The sequence below is a fragment of the Ovis aries genome, chromosome 1, assembly GCF_016772045.2.
Source record: "Ovis aries strain OAR_USU_Benz2616 breed Rambouillet chromosome 1, ARS-UI_Ramb_v3.0, whole genome shotgun sequence".
NCBI classification, from domain to species: Eukaryota; Metazoa; Chordata; class Mammalia; order Artiodactyla; family Bovidae; genus Ovis; species Ovis aries.
In genome coordinates this window covers 236,690,879-236,709,098 of record NC_056054.1, presented here as the reverse complement: position 1 = coordinate 236,709,098, position 18,220 = coordinate 236,690,879, and the positions used below count along the sequence as shown (strand labels likewise).

Genomic DNA, 18,220 nt, shown 5'->3' with positions numbered 1-18,220 from the left:
TGGCCATCTGATGTGAAGAACTGACTCATTTGAAAAGACCCTGAGCTGGGAAAGATTGAAGGTGGGAGGAGAAGGGGATGACAGAGGATCAGATGGTTGGATGTCATCACTGACTCAACGGACATGAGTGTGAGTAAGTTCCAGGAACTGGTGATGGACAGGGAAGCCTGACGTTCTGCAGTCCATGGTGTGGCCGAGAGTCAGACACGACAGAGTGGTTGAACTGAACTGATAGTTAATTTCATTGCTTTTATCTTCCTTAACTTTTATGCTATTATTAAATGTTTCACAACCATTCTGATGTTGTTGTTGTTTGGTCACTAAGTCACATCCTTCTCTTTGCAACCCCATGGACTGTAGCCCCCTCCAAGCTCCTCTGTCCATGGGATTTCCCAGGCAAGAACACTAGAGTGGGTTGTCATTTCCTTCTCCAAGTTGCCAGGAGCCAGCGTGAGGGACTCCACCCATGGCAAAGGTCATGAGGAAGGAGGCTTGGCATACGCAAAGGCGTGATCAAGCCTCAGGAAACCCCCTGTTCCCGAGCATCTAACCCCAAAACCAGAGTCTGTTTTATGCTCTCACCTACACCTCTGACTTTACGGGGGGCTCTCCCCATAACCATTTCTCTCGGAGAAGGAGTAAACGTGCAGCTCCAAGGCAATAAAAATTCCTGGGCGTGACAAGAGTGTTTCAGCTTACGGACTCCTCTGAAGGTTATCTAGCCCACCTGTATAGGTTTGTCCGGCCACATGTGATTGTTTACAGCCTCCCAATCTGAGAGGCACAAGATGTTTTAGACTTACTAAAGGCAAATTATTTTGGGGAGTTAGAAATTATTAGTATAGTGGGTTGGTTAGGAATTATATTGGTGAAGGGTTTTTCATTTGTTGTGTCAATAATTGCTGCTAATTCCCTGCTCTGGGTGGGATAAGGATGTCTCAGGTCAAACCTCTCTGCTGACAGACTAGCTTGTGTGACAGGATTATCCATACTCCTACCACATGATTGTTTACTACCTCTTAACCATAAACAGCACAGAGAGCTTTGGAGTATTTTGAGAGTCTTAATTAGCATAGGGCTTTTTCTTCTTGTTGAGTCAATGATTGCCGCCAGGCCTCCATATCCTTAGGCACCTGGGAATATATTAATCAATGTATTTGGAATATAATAAGGGAAATATAGTAGTTTTTGATGTTAGCAATACTAGACTTTTTTGAGTTAATGGATTTTCTCTTTTGTAATAGATCACTGTACTTTGTTATAAATCACTGTGTCCTTGCTATGTAAAAATGTAACTTTATCACTATCTTAAGACTAAATAGATCTTAAGGGGAGCATTGGTGAAAGGATTTTCATTTGCTGGGCTGATGTTTGCTGCTAAATCTCCATGTTCCCTACCCTTATAATGAATATAACTAGCATATAGGAAGAAATAAGTATTAACCTTTAAGATTAATCATGTTAACCTTGGGTTAAATAAATTCCTTTCTTGATTGTAACTCACTACACCCTCAACCTATAGGAATGTAACTTTATTTGGAGGGTGGTGCCTGGTTTAAGAAAAAACACCCTTGGAAAAAATAAGTTTTCAGTTATCAGAAAGAAAGGATCATAAAATCCCTAAGACCTTTTTATGTGAAGCACCTGATTTTGATAAAGGTCAGGACTGCTGACCCCCGTGTGACTCTATATTCATCCCTATGTGTAACAAAAGGTATATAAGCAAACCCAAAAATGAAGAAATCGGATCAGTTTCTGGAAAGACTGATTCCCTCATGTCTTTCTTTTCTGCTCCCTGCTTTTCTGGCTGAATTCCCATCTGGAGCGTGGGTGCCCTCCAAGTCTACTTATTTGCCCCGGTTTTCAAGCCCACCTGAGAAGGAGCCCAAGGAGGGGCACCTTCCGATATTCAAGTGGCACCGGTGGCCCAACGTAGATGGTGCAAATTCCTTGTCTTGGAATTTTATTGGTATCCCAAGTAAACCAAGTTATTCAGCCCCTTTTTCTCTCCTACTATTTTCTGGCTGAATTCCCATCTGGTGCATGGATACCCACCAAGCCTATTAATTTTGCCTGGGCTTCTAAGATCGGACCGGGGGGGCCTCAGTGCCTCCTCTCCTTCGGGAGAACGGGAAGACGCCTGCGGCCTGCGTAGGTGGTGATTGGTATTCCATGTGAACCAACTTATTCAGCCTCTTTTTCTCTGCTAATCTTCTAATTCCTCTCTATCTGTAATTCAGTAAGTTATTTCCAAAGACGCCGACACCACCCCCACCTTCGAATTCCCTGGATCCACCGGGGCTGGACCCCGGCACTAAGTGGTCTCGCAAACCCAGGGATCAAACCCAGTACTCTTGCATTGGCAGATGGGTTCTTTACTGTTCAGCCACCAGGGAAACCCACTCTGATACAGAGTTGTGTTTTTTTGGTGGTGTTTTTTTAAATTGTCTTTTTATCATCTACTCAAATTTTCTGCTATTTTACCCTTTTGTTTCCAGTGGAAGAGTTCCTTTCCACATTTTTTGTAAGGCAGGTCTAGTGATGATGAGCTCCCTCAGCTTTCATATGTCTGGAAAAGCATTTATTTCTCCCTAATATTTGAAAAATAACTTCTGGATAGAGTATTCTTGGCTGATAGCTTTTACCTTTTTTAATTTTCTGTATGCCATTCCACTCTCTCCTGGCCTGTAGAGTTTCTGCTAAGAAATTTGTTGATAGACTAATAGGAGTTCCTTTGTGGGTTACTGTCTTTTTTTTCCCCCTGGCTGCCTTACATTTTTTTGTCATTGACATTTGATAGTTCTCAAATAATGTCTCTTAAGAAGGTCTTTTTGCATGGACTAAATAGCTGTTCTCTTAGCATTACGAGCTTGTATATCCAGTGTCTTCTTCAGATCTGGGAAGATCTGAAGTGTTATTTCTTTAAATAAACTTCCTGTCCCCTCCTTCCTCTTTTCTCTTGGGATAACTGTTATCCTTAGGTCACCTTTCTCAATGACGTCAAGTAGTACCTATAGAATTTTTTCATTTATCTTTAGATCTCAGTTCTATCTCCTCTTCTACCTGAATTATTTCTAGATTTTTACTTTTCAGCTTGATAATTCTCTCTTCCCTATGGTCTGCACTATTTTCTCTGTTTTCTAATACTTTCTTTATCTCATATTTTTAGTTCTTTCATTTCATAATATCTGTTCAGTTTTTTATCAGAGTTTCTGTCTCTCTCTCTCTCTTTCTCTCTCTCTCTCTTCTCTCTCTCTCTGTGCTTCCCTGGTGGCTCAGATGGTAAAGCGTCTGCCTGCAATGCAGGAGACCCAGGTTCGATCCCTGGGTCAGGAAGATCCCCTGGAGAAGGAAATGGCAACCCAATCCAGTACTCTTGCCTGGAAAATTCTATGGGCGGAGGAGCCTGCTGGGCTACAGTCCATGGGGTCGCAAAGAGTCGGACACGACTGAACAACTTCACTTTCAGTCTCTTTAGCAAAGCATTCCTTCTGTTCATTAATTTTATTCCTGAACTCATTGAATTGCCTTTCTGAATTTTCTTGTAGCTTGTTGAGCTTCACAACTAGGTTGAATTTTCTCTCAGTTAGATTGTAATATTCCATGCTTTTAAGTTTGGTTTTTGAAGAACTGTCATTTTCTTTCTTATGGTACAGTGTTACTGTGGTTCTTCACGGTGTTTGATGAGCAGTTCTGCTGCTGGTCCATTTTAAGTAGTGAATACATTTCCTCTGTAAGTAAAGTTTTTGTTTGTTTGTTTGTTTTACTTGTTTATATTTATAACAATCCAACAGATGGGCAATTAGTAGTCTTTCTTTTATCTTTCAGTAGATGGCTGCTGCTGCTAAGTAGCTTCAGTCGTGTCCCACTCTGTGCGACCCCATAGATGGCAGCCCACCAGGCTCCCCTGTCCCTGTGATTTTCCAGGCAAGAACACTGGAGTGGGTTGCCATTTCCTTCCCCAATTCATGAAAGTGAAAGGTGAAAGTGAAGTCACTCAGTTGTGTCCAACTCTTTGTGACCCCATGGGCTGCAGCCCTCCAGGATCCTCCACGTATGGGATTTTCCAGGCAAGAGTATTGGAGTGGGTTCTCTACTTACTGCTGCTGCTGCTGCTGCTAAGTCGCTTCAGTCGTGTTCGACTCTGTGCGACCCCATAGACAGCAGCCCACCAGGCTGCCCCGTCCCTGGGATTCTCCAGGCAAGAACACTGGAGTGGGTTGCCATTTCCTTCTCCATTTCCTTCTGTAGATGGCACTGTAGCACAAATTGTTGGTTCTCTCCCCTGAGCTTCCTCTGCCTGCTGTTGAGAACCAGAACTTTCCACTCTCCAACACTTCTGTCAGAGGTGTCACTGTGAGGTGCCCTCACTGCTTCTGCCTCCAGCATTGCTGGTGCCTTGGTGTGCCAGTGTTGCTGCTGTCACTGGTGTTGCTGCTGGGGACCCCAGGATGGCAGGCACCTCCACTGTGATCAGGAGTGCCTGGGTGGGGGGAAACAGGTGTAGTGGAGGAAGAAAGGTCTGCAGGGAGCCGGGGTCACAGGTGCCTCTGCCACTTCTGGAGTGGTGTTCACAGATGGAGGGATGGGGGCCACAGGTGGCACTGCTGCTGCCGCTGCCAGTCGCCTGTGCTAGTGAGCACTGCTACACCCAGGAAGCTGGAGTCACCTACACTGCTTCCCTGTTGCCACTGGGTTCTCCTGGACTGCAGGTTTACTTGATATGGCAGGGAATCCAAGGTTTCGGGCACCACTTCTACGTTTCCCTTGGTTCTGCCTCTTCTATGTGTTCAGTCCACCCACCGTTTGATATACGGATGTATGGAACTCGCCAATGTCCTGGTATGAGGAACTTTCATTGAGTTATGGATGTTTTACTCCTTAGATCAAAGGGCAGAGACAGAATGACTCACAGTACCATGATGCTGAGGTCACACCCAAGAAACTGTTTTTATCGAAACATCATCATTTGAATTCTCCTAATTTCAATAAGCATTACACATCATATATGGCCACTGGCTCATAAGCCTTACCAGTAGTATTATATTTTTAAAAAGTAAATAGGTGGAGAAAGAAAACCCTGGCATTTGCTAGTCATGGCTAAAAGCTCAATCTCCCATTCATAAACTAGACTTTTTAGCCCTGATGTGGGCCACATGGTTAAATTCAACGTATACATTTGGAGAGTCTTTCGAAGAGGAGACTGGTAACATTCCTTACTTGTCCTAAACTGGATGGGATAATACAATAAACTTAGTATATATAGTATTATCTAGCCACAAGTTCAGTTCAGTCCCTCAGTTGTGTCTATTTGCAACCCCATGAACCGCAGCACACCAGGCCTCCCTGTCCATTACCAACTCCTGGAGTTCACCCAAACTCATGTTCATTGAGTCAATGATGCCATCCAACCATCTCATCTTCTGTCATCCCCTTCTCTTCCTGCCCTCAATCTTTCCCAACATCAGGGTCTTTTCAAATGAGTCAGCTCTTCTCATCAGGTGGCCAAATATTGGAGTTTCAGCTTCAACATAAGTCCCTCCAATGAACAGCCAGGACTGATCTCCTTTAGGATGGACTGGTTAGATCTCCTTGCAGTCCAAGGGACTCTCAACAGTCTTCTCCAACACCGCAGTTCAAAAGCATCAATTCTTTATTGCTCAGCTTTCTTTATAATCCAACTCTCATATCAATACATGACTACTGGAAAAATCATAGCTTTGACTAGATGGATCTTTGTTGACAAAGTAATGTCTCTGCTTTTTAACATGCTGTCTGTGTTGTTGGAGAAGACTCTTCAGAGTCCTTTGGACTGCAAGGAGATCCAACCAGGCCATCCTAAAGGAGAGCAGACCTGGATGTTCATTGGAGGGACTGATGTTGAAGCTGAAACTCCAATACTCTGGCCACCTAATGTGGAGAACTAACTCATTTGAAAAGATTCTAATGCTGGGAAACATTGAGGGCAGGAGGAGAAGTGGATGACAGAGGATGAGATGGTTGGATGACATCACCGACACAATGGACATGGGTTTTGGTGAACTCCGGGAGTTGGTGATGGACAGGGAGGCCTGGCATTCTGTGGTTCATGGGGTCGCAAAGAGTCGGACACTACTGAGCAACTGAACTGAACTGAACCGAAGATTGGTCATAACTTTTCTTTCAAGGAGTAAGTGTCTTTTAATTTCATGGCTGCAATCACCATCTGCAGTGATTTTGGAGCCCCCAAAAAATAAAGTCAGCCACTGTTTCCATGGTTTCCTCATCTATCTGCCATGAAGTGATGGGACCAGATGCCATGATCTTCGTTTTCTGAATGTTGAGCTTTAAGCCAACTTTTCCACTCTCCTCTTTCACTTTCATCAAGAGGCTCTTTAGCCCTTCTTCACTTTCTGCTATAAGGGTGGTGTCATCTGCATATCTGAGGTTATTGATATTTCTCCCAGCAATCTTGATTCCAGTTTGTGCTTCTTCCAGCCTAGGGTTTCTCACAATGTACTCTGCACAGAAGTTAAATAAGCAGGGTGACAATATACAGCCTTGACATACTCCTTTTCCTGTTTGGAACCAGTCTGTTGTTCCATGTCCAGTTCTAACTGTTGCTTCCTGACCTGCATATAGGTTTCTCAAGAGGCAGGTCAGGTGGTCTAATATTCCCGTCTCTTTCACAGTTTTCCACAGTTTATTGTGATCCACACAGTCAAAGACTTTGGCATAGTCAATAACGCAGAAATAGATGTTTTCTGGAACTCTCTTGCTTTTCCATGATCCAGCGGATGTTGGCAATTTGATCTCTGGTTCCTCTGCCTTTTCTAAAACCAGCTTGAACATCTGGAAGTTCACGGTTCACATATTGCTAAAGCCTGGCTTAGAAAATTTTGAACATTACTTTACTAGTGTGTGAGATAAATGCAATTTTGGGTAGTGAGCATTCTTTGGCATTGCCTTTCTTTGGGATTGGAATGAAAACTGACCTTTTCCAGTACTGTGGCCACTGTTGAGGTTTCCAAATTTGCTGGCATATTGAGTGCAGCACTTTCACAGCATCATCTTTCAGGGTTTGAAATAGCTCAACTGGAATTGCATCACCTCCACTAGCTTTGTTCGTAGTGATGCTTTCTAAGGCCCACTTGACTTCACATTCCAGGATGTCTGGCTCTAGGTGAGTGATCACACCATCGTAATTATCTGGGTCATGAAGATCTTTCTTGTATAGTTCTTCTGTGTATTCTTGCCACCTCTTCTTAACATCTTCTGCCTCTGTTAAGTCCATACCATTTCTGTCCTTTATTGAGCCCACCTTTGCTTGAGATGTTCCCTTGGTATCTCTAATTTTCTTGAAGAGATCTCTAGTCTTTCCTATTCTGTTGTTTTCCTCTATTTCTTTGCATTGATAACGAGGAAGGCTTTCTTATCTCTCCTTGCTATTCTTTGGAACTCTTCATTCAAATATTCTAGCCATAAGAGTATGACTTAATCGTTTGTTATTGTCCAGAGTTCAGCCAGAAAAGGCAAATGCTCTGTAAGAAAGTTTTGACCCTCAGACCTCTGATACCCTCCACTGGGGTATAAATTGAGTGGACCTCTCAAAGTTGCGGTGGACAGAGACATGACTGAAAATCTGGGCCTTCCACCAGAGGTTTTAACAATAGCAGATGAGGACTTTACAGCTTTAACTCTAGTATATATCTAGATAGAAAGGAATAACTGAAAAACAGATATCCCTTGGGAAGATGCAGGTACAGATGAGCAATGAGCCTTCCTGACATCTTTCCTGAAAGTGTGAGATCCTTATTCTGAAAATGGGAGAAATTATCATTAATGAAAAGTATATGATATGATGTACTAATGCCCAATGCACAGGCTATGGAGCAATTGATATTGCTTCAGAAATACTGCTGCTTTGTACTGAGAGTGATACATGATGATTTGAAAGTGGTACAAGATGATTTCAGTGCTTCAGGGAAGAAACACATCAGGGCTGATCAGAAGGCGTGTTTTGGCTCCATTATTGCAGAGGATATTTACGCAAAATGTGATCCCCTCCCCCAAGAAAAACAGCATGACTGAGTTACACACACACACACACACACACACACAAGACAAATAACACCCAGTTAAGTCAGCATATTTAGAAAATGATCCAGTTATCAAACTCTGTAATCATTATGCATTGATTTTCTTTCTTTAGTAGCAAAAAGACAAAATCTGGGCAGATGTTTCCAAGTTGTGAATCACTTTATAATTGCTATGTCCAGGAAATTCCAAATTGAAATCCACCCTATCCCCTGTTTCCTTTCCTACTAAATGGGATTTTTTTTTTAACTCAATGAATTTAGGAGATTTTTTTCCTTGATAGATATCTAAATGTCCCCTTCATTCTGAAAGGGGTTCATAACCTAAAAGATTTAATAAGATTTTATTAATCATAATAGGACCTCTCCAAGGAGGGAAATAAAAAGGAAGAGGGGGCAAAATTCCACATTAAGATATGGAGTGTCACCGAGAATGCCGCTATTGGCTTCCCTCTTCTATCTATTAATGGAACACACAGAGTCTGATATCCACCCACTTCTGTTTGTGGACTGTTTGTCACACACTGAAGGAGAAGCTAAAAAAGGTTTTTGTCTGTTGGCTCTAATACTGATTCCTTATAGCAACAAGATAGGAAAAAATGCAAGATGCCTTATGCAAAGCTTTGCTATGGAACTTAGTTTTGAATAGGCATAAAATAGTTTATGGGTAAAATGGAACCCCTTGTCTAAAAGTGTGTAAGCTGGGAATTCATCCTGTCCCAACTCCACTGTGGATATGGTGGAGCCAGAGAGTCAGCTATGAGGAGTGGTCCTACGAAGTGAAGTGAAGTGAAGTCGCTCAGTCGTGTTCGACTCTTTGCGACCCCACAGACTGTAGCCTACCAGGCTCCTTTCTATACATGGGATTTTCCAGGCAATAGTACTGGAGTGGATTGCCATTTCCTTCTCCAGGGGATCTTCCCAACCCAGGGCTTGAACCCTGGTCTCACGCATTGTAGACAGACGCTTTAAGCGATCTATCAATCAGGAAGCTTCAGGGAAGAAGCTCCACAACCCCGGCTCTCACCCACAAGCTCAGGAAAGTTGCACAAAACCCAAGACAAAACTTTATTATCACCCATCTTCACAAAATCATCTATGTTGTCCCCTAACTGTGAGCTCACCAAGAGTCTTATTAATTTGCATATCAATCGAACTTAATGCTGGTTCCTAGACAAAAGAGATGCTCAACATATTTGAATGGAACTTTTCTATAGATGAGGTTATTAACATCTTTATAGAACTGGTGTTACTTAAAATGTTTCTCAAGAATTTTAATTTCAAAATCTCTCCCTTTAAATAAGAATTTGTTGTTATAAATGATGTGGTTGAGCACTGTCCTGGGACTCTGCTTCTGCCAAGTTTCTTAAAAGGCTGAGAACAGAAGAACAGAGGGCAAGAACCAGCAGTTTTCAGAGTGACGCTAAACCCCTTTGGAGATCCTGCATAGGAGAGCCAAAAACGGAAGTTTAGACCCTCAGCTCCTCATTCCTCTTGAGGATATAAAAGAATTGAGGTGAAGAAGTCAGAGAGTTAGATGAAGGATTGATTTGACAATTATCTGGAGGAGGGGGGTTTCAAGGAGAGCTTCAGTGGGACCATTGTCATTTAAAACAATAGAATCATCTGACTCATGGCTGAGGACAAAAGTCTCTTTGGAGAGTCTGACTCCACAGAGAACTTGTAGCACCAGCTTAGAGGTTTCCAATCGCTGTTCTTCCCGAAGTGTTTGCTTTCCTACAACACAAGAAGCTAAGTAGGGATATTGGCTTGTGGTCTCAGTTCATGGAATCCTGCCCAAGTTGGTTTCTGCTGTAGAGGTTATCTGACCAGAAAGAGATTGAGGGGGAGACTGTAGATTTTCAGCTGAGGAGAGGCACTGCCTGGCAATGGAGCTGAAGCTGAGTGGCTCACTTAGGACTTGCTTTGTAATTTGCCGGGTCATGGCGCTAGTGATAAAGAACCTACCTGCCCATGCAGGAGATGCAAGTGATGAGGGTTCAATCCCTGGGTCAGGAAGATCCCCTGGAGGAGGGCATGGCAACCCGCTCCAGTATTCTTGCCTGGAGAATCCCATGGACAGAGGAGCCTGGAGGGCTACAGTCCATAGGGTCACAAAGAGTTGGAGACGACTGAAGCAACTTAGCACATAAGGATGCAGTAAAAAAGGAAAACGCAGCGTGCTCTTGCTCAAAATTTAAACATTTCAAGATGGTGATGACAGAGCATTAAAACAAGCCTGAGGCCCCCCTAAGGTCCTGAGAGTCTGCACGGGGCTCACACCAATTAAGATGGCCCTCGATCTAGTAGTGAAATCACGCAGCTCTCGAAGTTCCCACAAGTTAACTCAAGAGAAGTTAGGCATAAAGTTCTTCCACAGCCAGAGAAAATCAGTGTGTATCACAGATTTCAAAGAAAGTCATCTCTGTACCTCTCTTCCCCCTCTTTCTCTCAATCTTCCGGAAGTCAGAGGCAGCCTAGTAAGCAGCCAGGTGAGTAGAAACTAGGCAGAGAAACCAACCTGAATGGGTGTCGCCACCCCAGCACTTCTCCCCCCTGCAAGAGCAGACAAAACAGGGAAGATAAACTTTACACGAAGTTTAGAATTTTAAGTATTTTATAAGACGGACTTACTGAAGTCCGTCTCATTTTACTTACTGAAATGAGATAAGCTGAGAAGGAAACAAAATAACTTGACTTTTTTTTTTTTTAACTTCTGAGAAATTATGGGACTTGCCCAAGATTTATCCAAGATGGTCATGAAAAAGAGGTCAGTTTTGACAGTGGGTTTACAGGACAGTGATAAGAAAGAATAAAGATACTTTATGAATGTGCCTGCAAAGAATTCTGCTGGCTCACTGTATGATTACATACAATATTTTATTTATTTACTCAAACTTTTCTGGGTAAACACATGCACACAACCATGGGTGTCCACATATATAGATGAATTTGGGGATATACTTCCATGAACCTAATAGGTTATTGAGGAGAAGACATTGAACTTATGACTTAATTGTTCAATGTCTCAGGATTATATCATTACAAGCCACAGCGAAAATAGAGCAGATAAACAAAAATGTGTGCATTGAAAATAATTGTTGTTGTTGTTTTACCTACATGGAGAAATTCTCTAGGAATCTGAACTGCGGAGGTGAGGTGTAACTCTAGACCAAGGTAGAAATACAAAAAAGGGCATTTGGGTAGTGTTTGGTTTAAAGTTATAATTAAATCTGCTGCAACACAAGAAATGTGCTTTTACTGCCCTCTAGTGGTTTCAGTTTTTCACCGCAACATCTCTATTTCAGTAGTCAATATTTCCATTAAATTCACTTCATAGAGACTATTTGAGAAAAGAAATCTGAAAAAAAAAAAAAGACTTTAATTCTCAAATATTTTCTAGATAACCAAATGTTATTAAGCAACTTTATGTAGTTGTGTCAAAATATATGCACTCTCTACAATTTCAAAATTGTTGGTTTTGTCATCTTTTTAAATTTGTCTGTGACTGCTTCATGAGCTCCAAGTTAACTGGTTAGGGTTTAGGCAGGGAAAGGGTGTGGGTATAACTTTATATTCCATATTAGACATGAAAATAGTCTTACTTTATACAAACATTCTGAGAGCTTATGCTTCCTTCCCCTTCTGTTAACAGCTCACCAGAAGCTCACTGTACCCTCCCTGGGTGCTGGTATGTGCAAAACGGGCGGTTGGTCCACCTTGTTGCTGCCTTGGCTTCCCCTTGATTCTTTCAGATGCCGCCAACCCCTGGAAACCCCTGGTTTAGGGGAGTTGCTCGTGGCTTCAACTCCCTGCGCATCTATTCCAGACTCTGGAAAGGCCATTCTAAGTCTTCTGGTTTTCAGTAGCCTTCTTCCTCACCCCCTTCCCTATACCAAACAAGCACAAGGAAACATCTAGATGCCCTCACATCACAGAAGAGCCCCTGTTAACGCAAAGGATCTGTCTTGGGCTCTCTATTTTTCTCAAACTTCTTATGCCTCAACTGTTAGCTCCATCAGAATTTCCTGGAAGATCTGTTAAAACACTAATGTCTGGCCCCACCCCTAGAGTGTCCAATCAGTAGTCCTGAAGTGGATTCCAAAGACCTGCATTTCTAACAGGTTCCCAGAACATGCTGATGCTTCTTATCCCAGGACCCACATTTCTGAACTGCTGGCTTAAACCAGTATTTTCTCAATTGTTCACCTTAAGGCACAAGGAAAAACCAATAAAATGTATTCTTTACACAAGGGTTAACCTGAGCTGTAAGCCTTTATTGTGGAGAAAGCTCTTGGTCTATTTTGCGGGTTGGTCTTCCCACCCACTCTGGCCAGAGCCACAGGAGGTCTTTCTTAGATCTACATCATGAGAGCCAAGTGGTAAAAGCCATAAAAATGTTAAGACCTCTCCGAGAGGTCCATGGCTCTCGGGACTTTCTCATTAGTCCACACCCAGCTTCTAGCAATTTGTAAAAATTAGCGTTTTGATGTTCCAACCAGCTGATGGGGCTTCCCTGGTGGTTCAGACGGTAAAAAATTTGCCTGCAATGCAGGAGACCTAGGTTCAATCCCTGGGTCAGGAAGATCCCCTGAAAAAGGGAATGGCAACCCTCTCCAGTATTCTTGCCTGGAGAATTCCATGGATAGAGGAGCCTGGCAGGCTATAGTCCATGCAGTCGCAAACAGTCAGACACGACTGAGCAACCCACACACACTGAATCATAATGTGAAAGCCATGCCTTGTATCATCTATTACATGCTTTTCATTTCAATGAAAATGTATATTCTATTTCAATTAATTGGGTTAATCTGGAAAACTTAAAATCCTAGAGCACATTATTTTATGGAAATTTTAAAAAATGTGTGTTTATCACTTAAACTACTTTCTAGTCATAGTCAAAGAGCTTGTTTAAATACAATCTAAAAGCTAAGGGTTTAATGATAAACTTAGAAGTAGGGGAAAAGATTAGAAAATTACCCTTGTACTGTACTATAGCTGTACATAATGAAAAAAACAATTGCAAACTTACATGCGGGTGTGCAGGTATGCTAGGGGACTTAATATTATTTCACTGAAATATGAAAGGCATTATTGCATTATTGTGTATGCATTATTAATCACCAGGATTCATCATTTGATGATAATTGTTAGGTAGTTCAGTTCAGTTCAGTTCAGTCGCTCAGTTGTGTCCGACTCTGCAACCCCATGAATTGCAGCACACCAGGCCTCCCTGTCCATACCATCTCCTGGAGTTCACTCAAACTCATGTCCATCAAGTCGGTGATGCCATCCAGCCATCTCATCCTCTGTCGTCCCCTTCTCCTCCTGCCCCTAATCCCTCCCAGCATCAGAGTCTATTCCAATGAGTCAACTCTTCGCATCAGGTGGCCAAAGTACTGGAGTTTCAGCTTTAGCATCATTCCTTCCAAAGAAATCCCAGGGCTGATCTCCTTTAGAAAGGACTGGTTGGATCTCCGTGCAGTCCAAGGGACTCTCAAGAGTCTTCTCCAACACCACAGTTCAAAAGCATCAATTTTCTTCACAGCTTTCTTCACAGTCCAACTCTCACATCCATACATGACCACTGGAAAAACCATAGCCTTGACTAGATGGACCTTAGTCAGCAAAGTAATGTCTCTGCCTTTGAATATGCTATCTAGGTTGATCATAACTTTTCTTCCAAGGAGTAAGCGTCTTTTAATTTCATGGCTACAATCACCATCTGCAGTGATTTTGGAGCCCAGAAAAATAAAGTCAGCCACTGTTTCCCCATCTATTTCCCATGAAGTGATGGGACCAGATGCCATGATCTTAAGTTTTCTGAATGTTGAGCTTTAAGCCAATTTTTTCACTCTCTTCTTTCACTTTCATCAAGAGGCTTTTTTGTTCCTCTTCACTTTCTGCCATAAGGGTGGTGTCATCTGCATATCTGAGGTTATTGATATTTCTCCCAGCAATCTTGATTCCAGCTTGTGCTTTTTCCAGCCCAGGTTTCTCATGATGTACTCTGCATAGAAGTTAAACAAGCAGGGTGACAATATACAGCCTTGACATACTCCTTTTTCTATTTGGAACCAGTCTGTTGTTCCATGTCCAGTTCTAATGGTTACTTCCTGATCTGCATACAGATTTCTCAAGAGGCAGGTCAGGTGGTCTGGTATTCCCATCTTTCAGAATTTTCCAGTTTCTTGTGATCCACACAGTCAAAGGCTTTGGCATAGTCAATAATGCAGAAATAGATGTTTTTCTGGAACTCTCTTGCTTTTCCATGATCCAGCGGATGTTGGCAATTTGATCTCTGGTTCCCCTGCCTTTTCTAAAACCAGCTTGAACATCTGGAAGTTCACGGTTCACATATTGCTGAAGCCTGGCTTGGAGAATTTTGAGCATTACTTTGCTAGCGTTATGAGATGAGTGCAATTGTGCAGTAGTTTGAGCATTCTTTGGCATTGCCTTTCTTTGGGATTGGAATGAAAACTGACCTTTTCCAGTCCTGTGGCCACTGCTGAGTTTTCCAAATTTGCTGGCATATTGAGTGCAGCACTTTCACAGCATCATCTTTCAGGATTTGAAAGAGCTCCACTGGAATTCCATCACCTCCACTAGGTTTGTTCGTAGTGATGCTTTCTAAGGCCCACTTGACTTCACATTCCAGGATGTCTGGCTCTAGATGAGTGATCAAACCATCGTGATTATCTTGGTCATGAAGATTTTTTTTGTACAGTTCTTCTGTGTATTCTTGCCACCTCTTCTTGATATCTTCTGCTTCTGTTAGGTCCATACCATTTCTGTCCTTTATTGAGCCCATCTTTGCATGAAATATTCCCTTTGTATCTCTAATTTTCTTGAAGAGATCTCTAGTCATTCCCATTCTGTTATTTTCCTCTATTTCTTTGCATTGATCACCGAGGAAGGCTTTCTTATCTCTCCTTGCTATTGTTTGGAACTCTGCATTCAGATGCTTATATCTTTCCTTTTCGCCATTGCTTTTCACTTCTCTTCTTTTCACAACTATTTGTAAGTCCTCCCCAGACAGCCATTTTGCTTTTTTGCATTTCTTTTCCATGGGGATGGTCTTGATCCCTGTCTCCTGTACAATATCACGAACCTCCATCCATAGTTCATCAGGCACTTAGAATAGGAATAAGGAGTCCAGAATGGTGGTGGCTAAAGGCAAGGAAGGAAAAAGTCCAAGAAAATAGAACAAAGGAAGGTCCAAGGACCGAAATGAGGACTTCAGGTAAAACAAACAGCACTCCTGGCTAGCCCAGTTTACATAGGGCAGACCCATGGAGAGGAAAAAAAAAAACAAACATAAAAAGAGGAGCCAAAGGGCCAGGGGTCTCTCTCTTCTCTTCATGTCTTTTGGGTCAGCATGCCCTCACACCTCAAGGATGTATTTTCCTTTACTTTCTAAATAAAACTGAGCTGTAACACAGAGCAGTAACACTGGTCCTTCCGAGGGCTGAAACACTAGTCTGTTGCTTCAAATTTTTGTTGTGATGAGACAGAACCAAGGAAATTACACACTCCCCTGACATCTATGGTGCCATTTCTCAGATTTAACCTGGCTGAAACAACCTTGGTGTGGCCCTTGCAAGGGTTTCTGAACAAGGAGGGACTTGAGGCATTTTGAATGAGAAGTCTTATTTCTGGGTAAATACCTCTAGCTAAGTTAAAGAAAGTATCACAGTACTCAAGAAAAACATGCAGACCCTACAGGATCTCAGAGAATGAGCTGGAGAGTTCTCAGCATGGCCACAATCTCCCTTTGGGCGATCCTCCTGGTGATGGAAGTTTGGAGTTGGCTAATCCCCCTACTAGTCCCTGTCACCACCATATTGATACTGCTTGTGATTATTCCATGTATTATCAATTGCCTAACTCATTTTGTCTCTGCCCAGGTCAACAAGCTACAACATGCAGTGCCAGTTCAACAAGGGTATATAACACTAGAGCTGACCACAGAGAATATCACTCACCCTTAGATGGACACTGCTATAAGGACTCTGAGGCCTGAGACTAGCAAGAGGGGGAGGCCCAATGCCCCTTGCAGTTCCAGATCAGCAGGAAGTAGCCAGAGAGACCTCGATGCCCCTATTCCCAAAGAATTGGGCCTCCCATCTCTTGAGGGGGAAATCTTAGGTAGTTAGAATAGGAGAAAGGAATCCAGAATGGCAGTGGCTAAAGACAAGGAAGGAAAAAGCCTGAGAAAATAGAGCAAAGGAAGGTCTGAGGACTGGAGTGAGGACCTCAGGTAAAACAAACAGCACTCCTGGCTAGCCCAGTTTACATAGGGCAGGCCTAGGTGGAGGAGAAAAAAACATATAGAGAGAGGAGCCAAAGGGCCGGGGGTCTCTCTCTCTTTTCTTCACGTCTTTTGGGTCAGCATGCCCTCATACCTTAGGATGTATTTTCCTTTGCTTTCTAAATAAAATTGAGCTGTAACACGGAGCTGTAATACTGGTCCTTCTGAGGGCTGAAATATTGGTCCGTCACTTCAAATTTTTGTTGTGATGAGACAGAACCAAGGAAATTACACACTCCCCAGACATAATTATGTTAACTTTTTTTCAAAATTTTGTGACGTGTTGATATACAGTTTTCATTTACTTCTGATAAAATGTCTCAAAGTCTTCCCTCTCTTGTCTTCCTAAAGTATAACCACATATTCAGCTGGGGACTTAGGAAATGCGATAAACTGTGAAACATCTGTTTCTTTACCAGAGTATATTTCATAACCTATATATTGTATCAGAGGGTGCAAACTGACAGCCTCAGATAAAGTTTAGTCTGCAGATACATTTTCTTTGGGCCAAGTCTTTTTTAAAAAAAATTAGTTTCCAGTATTCAACAAACAAAAGGCTGCAATTTTTAAATTTTGAATTTCTATCTTTTGTATTCAGAACATACTTCCACCAGTTAAGAAAAGACTGATATGAGGATGAAGTCCTTTCTTGGGGAGAGGCCCTGAAGGCACAGGTGGGTGTGCCTCTTTGATTGGCAGCATTCCTACTACTCTGTATTGTATTGCATCCAGTCTATGAATTAGTATCCCTGTAGGCATTAGAGTTTGCATAACTGACATTTTCTTCTGCCACTTCAGTCACTGGGGAGATCACTAACATCTAGCAATATCTTATAGTGGAGGTGAGGGTAGAATTACATAGAAGTGCCTAGCCATAGAAATTTAGTTTTCATAAACAGCTAAATCTGTATCAGTTTGTAATTCTGGGTATGTGCGTGTGTGCACACGTGTGCTCAATCATGTCTAACTCTTTCCACCCCATAGACTGTAGCCTGCCAGGCTCCTCTGTCCATGGTATTTTCCAGGTAAGAACACTGGAGTGGGTTGCCATTTCCACCTCCAGGGGATCTTTCCAACCCAGAGATCAAACCCGTGTCTCTTGGGTCTCCTGCATTGGCAGGCAGATTCTTTACCACTGTGCCACCTGGGAAGCCCCTTGTAATCATTGGTATGCTCTAAAACTGTTAAGCCACAATTGAAAGGAAGTCCTATAGCCAGATAATATCTGACTCTTTTTTTTTTTTTTTTTTGTAGTATGATTCAGTTCAGTTCAATTCATTCGCTCAGTCGTGTCTGACTCTTTCTGACCCCATGAATTGCAGCACACCAGGCCTCCCTGTTCATCATCAACTCCCGGAGTTCACTCAGACTCACGTCCATCGAGTCAGTGATGCCATCCAGCCATCTCATCCTCTGTCGTCCCCTTCTCCTCCTGCCCCCATTCCCTCCCAGCATCAGAGTCTTTTCCAATGAGTCAACTCTTCGCATGAGGTGGCCAAAGTATTGGAGTTTCAGCTTTAGCAGCATTCCTTCCAAAGAAATCCCAGGGCTGATCTCCTTCAGAATGGACTGGTTGGATCTCCTTGCAGTCCAAGGGATTCTCAAGAGTCTTCTCCAACACCACAGTTCAAAAGCATCAATTCTTTGGTGCCCAGCCTTCTTCACAGTCCAACTCTCACATCCATACATGACCACTGGAAAAACCATTAGTTATACTATAAAAAGTATTTTTAAAATCCACTCAGGATTCTTTGGACTCAAATGCAAACATTCAAACCCAGATGTGTTTAAAGTTTAAAGCCAGGAGTGAGGCTTGGGACCTAAGAGACATTCA

The 18,220-nt window shown here is 42.6% G+C and overlaps 1 non-coding gene across 1 annotated transcript; it reads left to right on the top strand.

The window, feature by feature from the left end:
• Window positions 1–3,264: 3,264 nt before the first annotated feature.
• TRNAC-GCA (transfer RNA cysteine (anticodon GCA)) lies at window positions 3,265–3,337 on the top strand. Its single transcript has one exon. It is a non-coding gene; the product is annotated as a tRNA-Cys (tRNA).
• The last annotated feature ends 14,883 nt before the right edge of the window (window positions 3,338–18,220 follow it).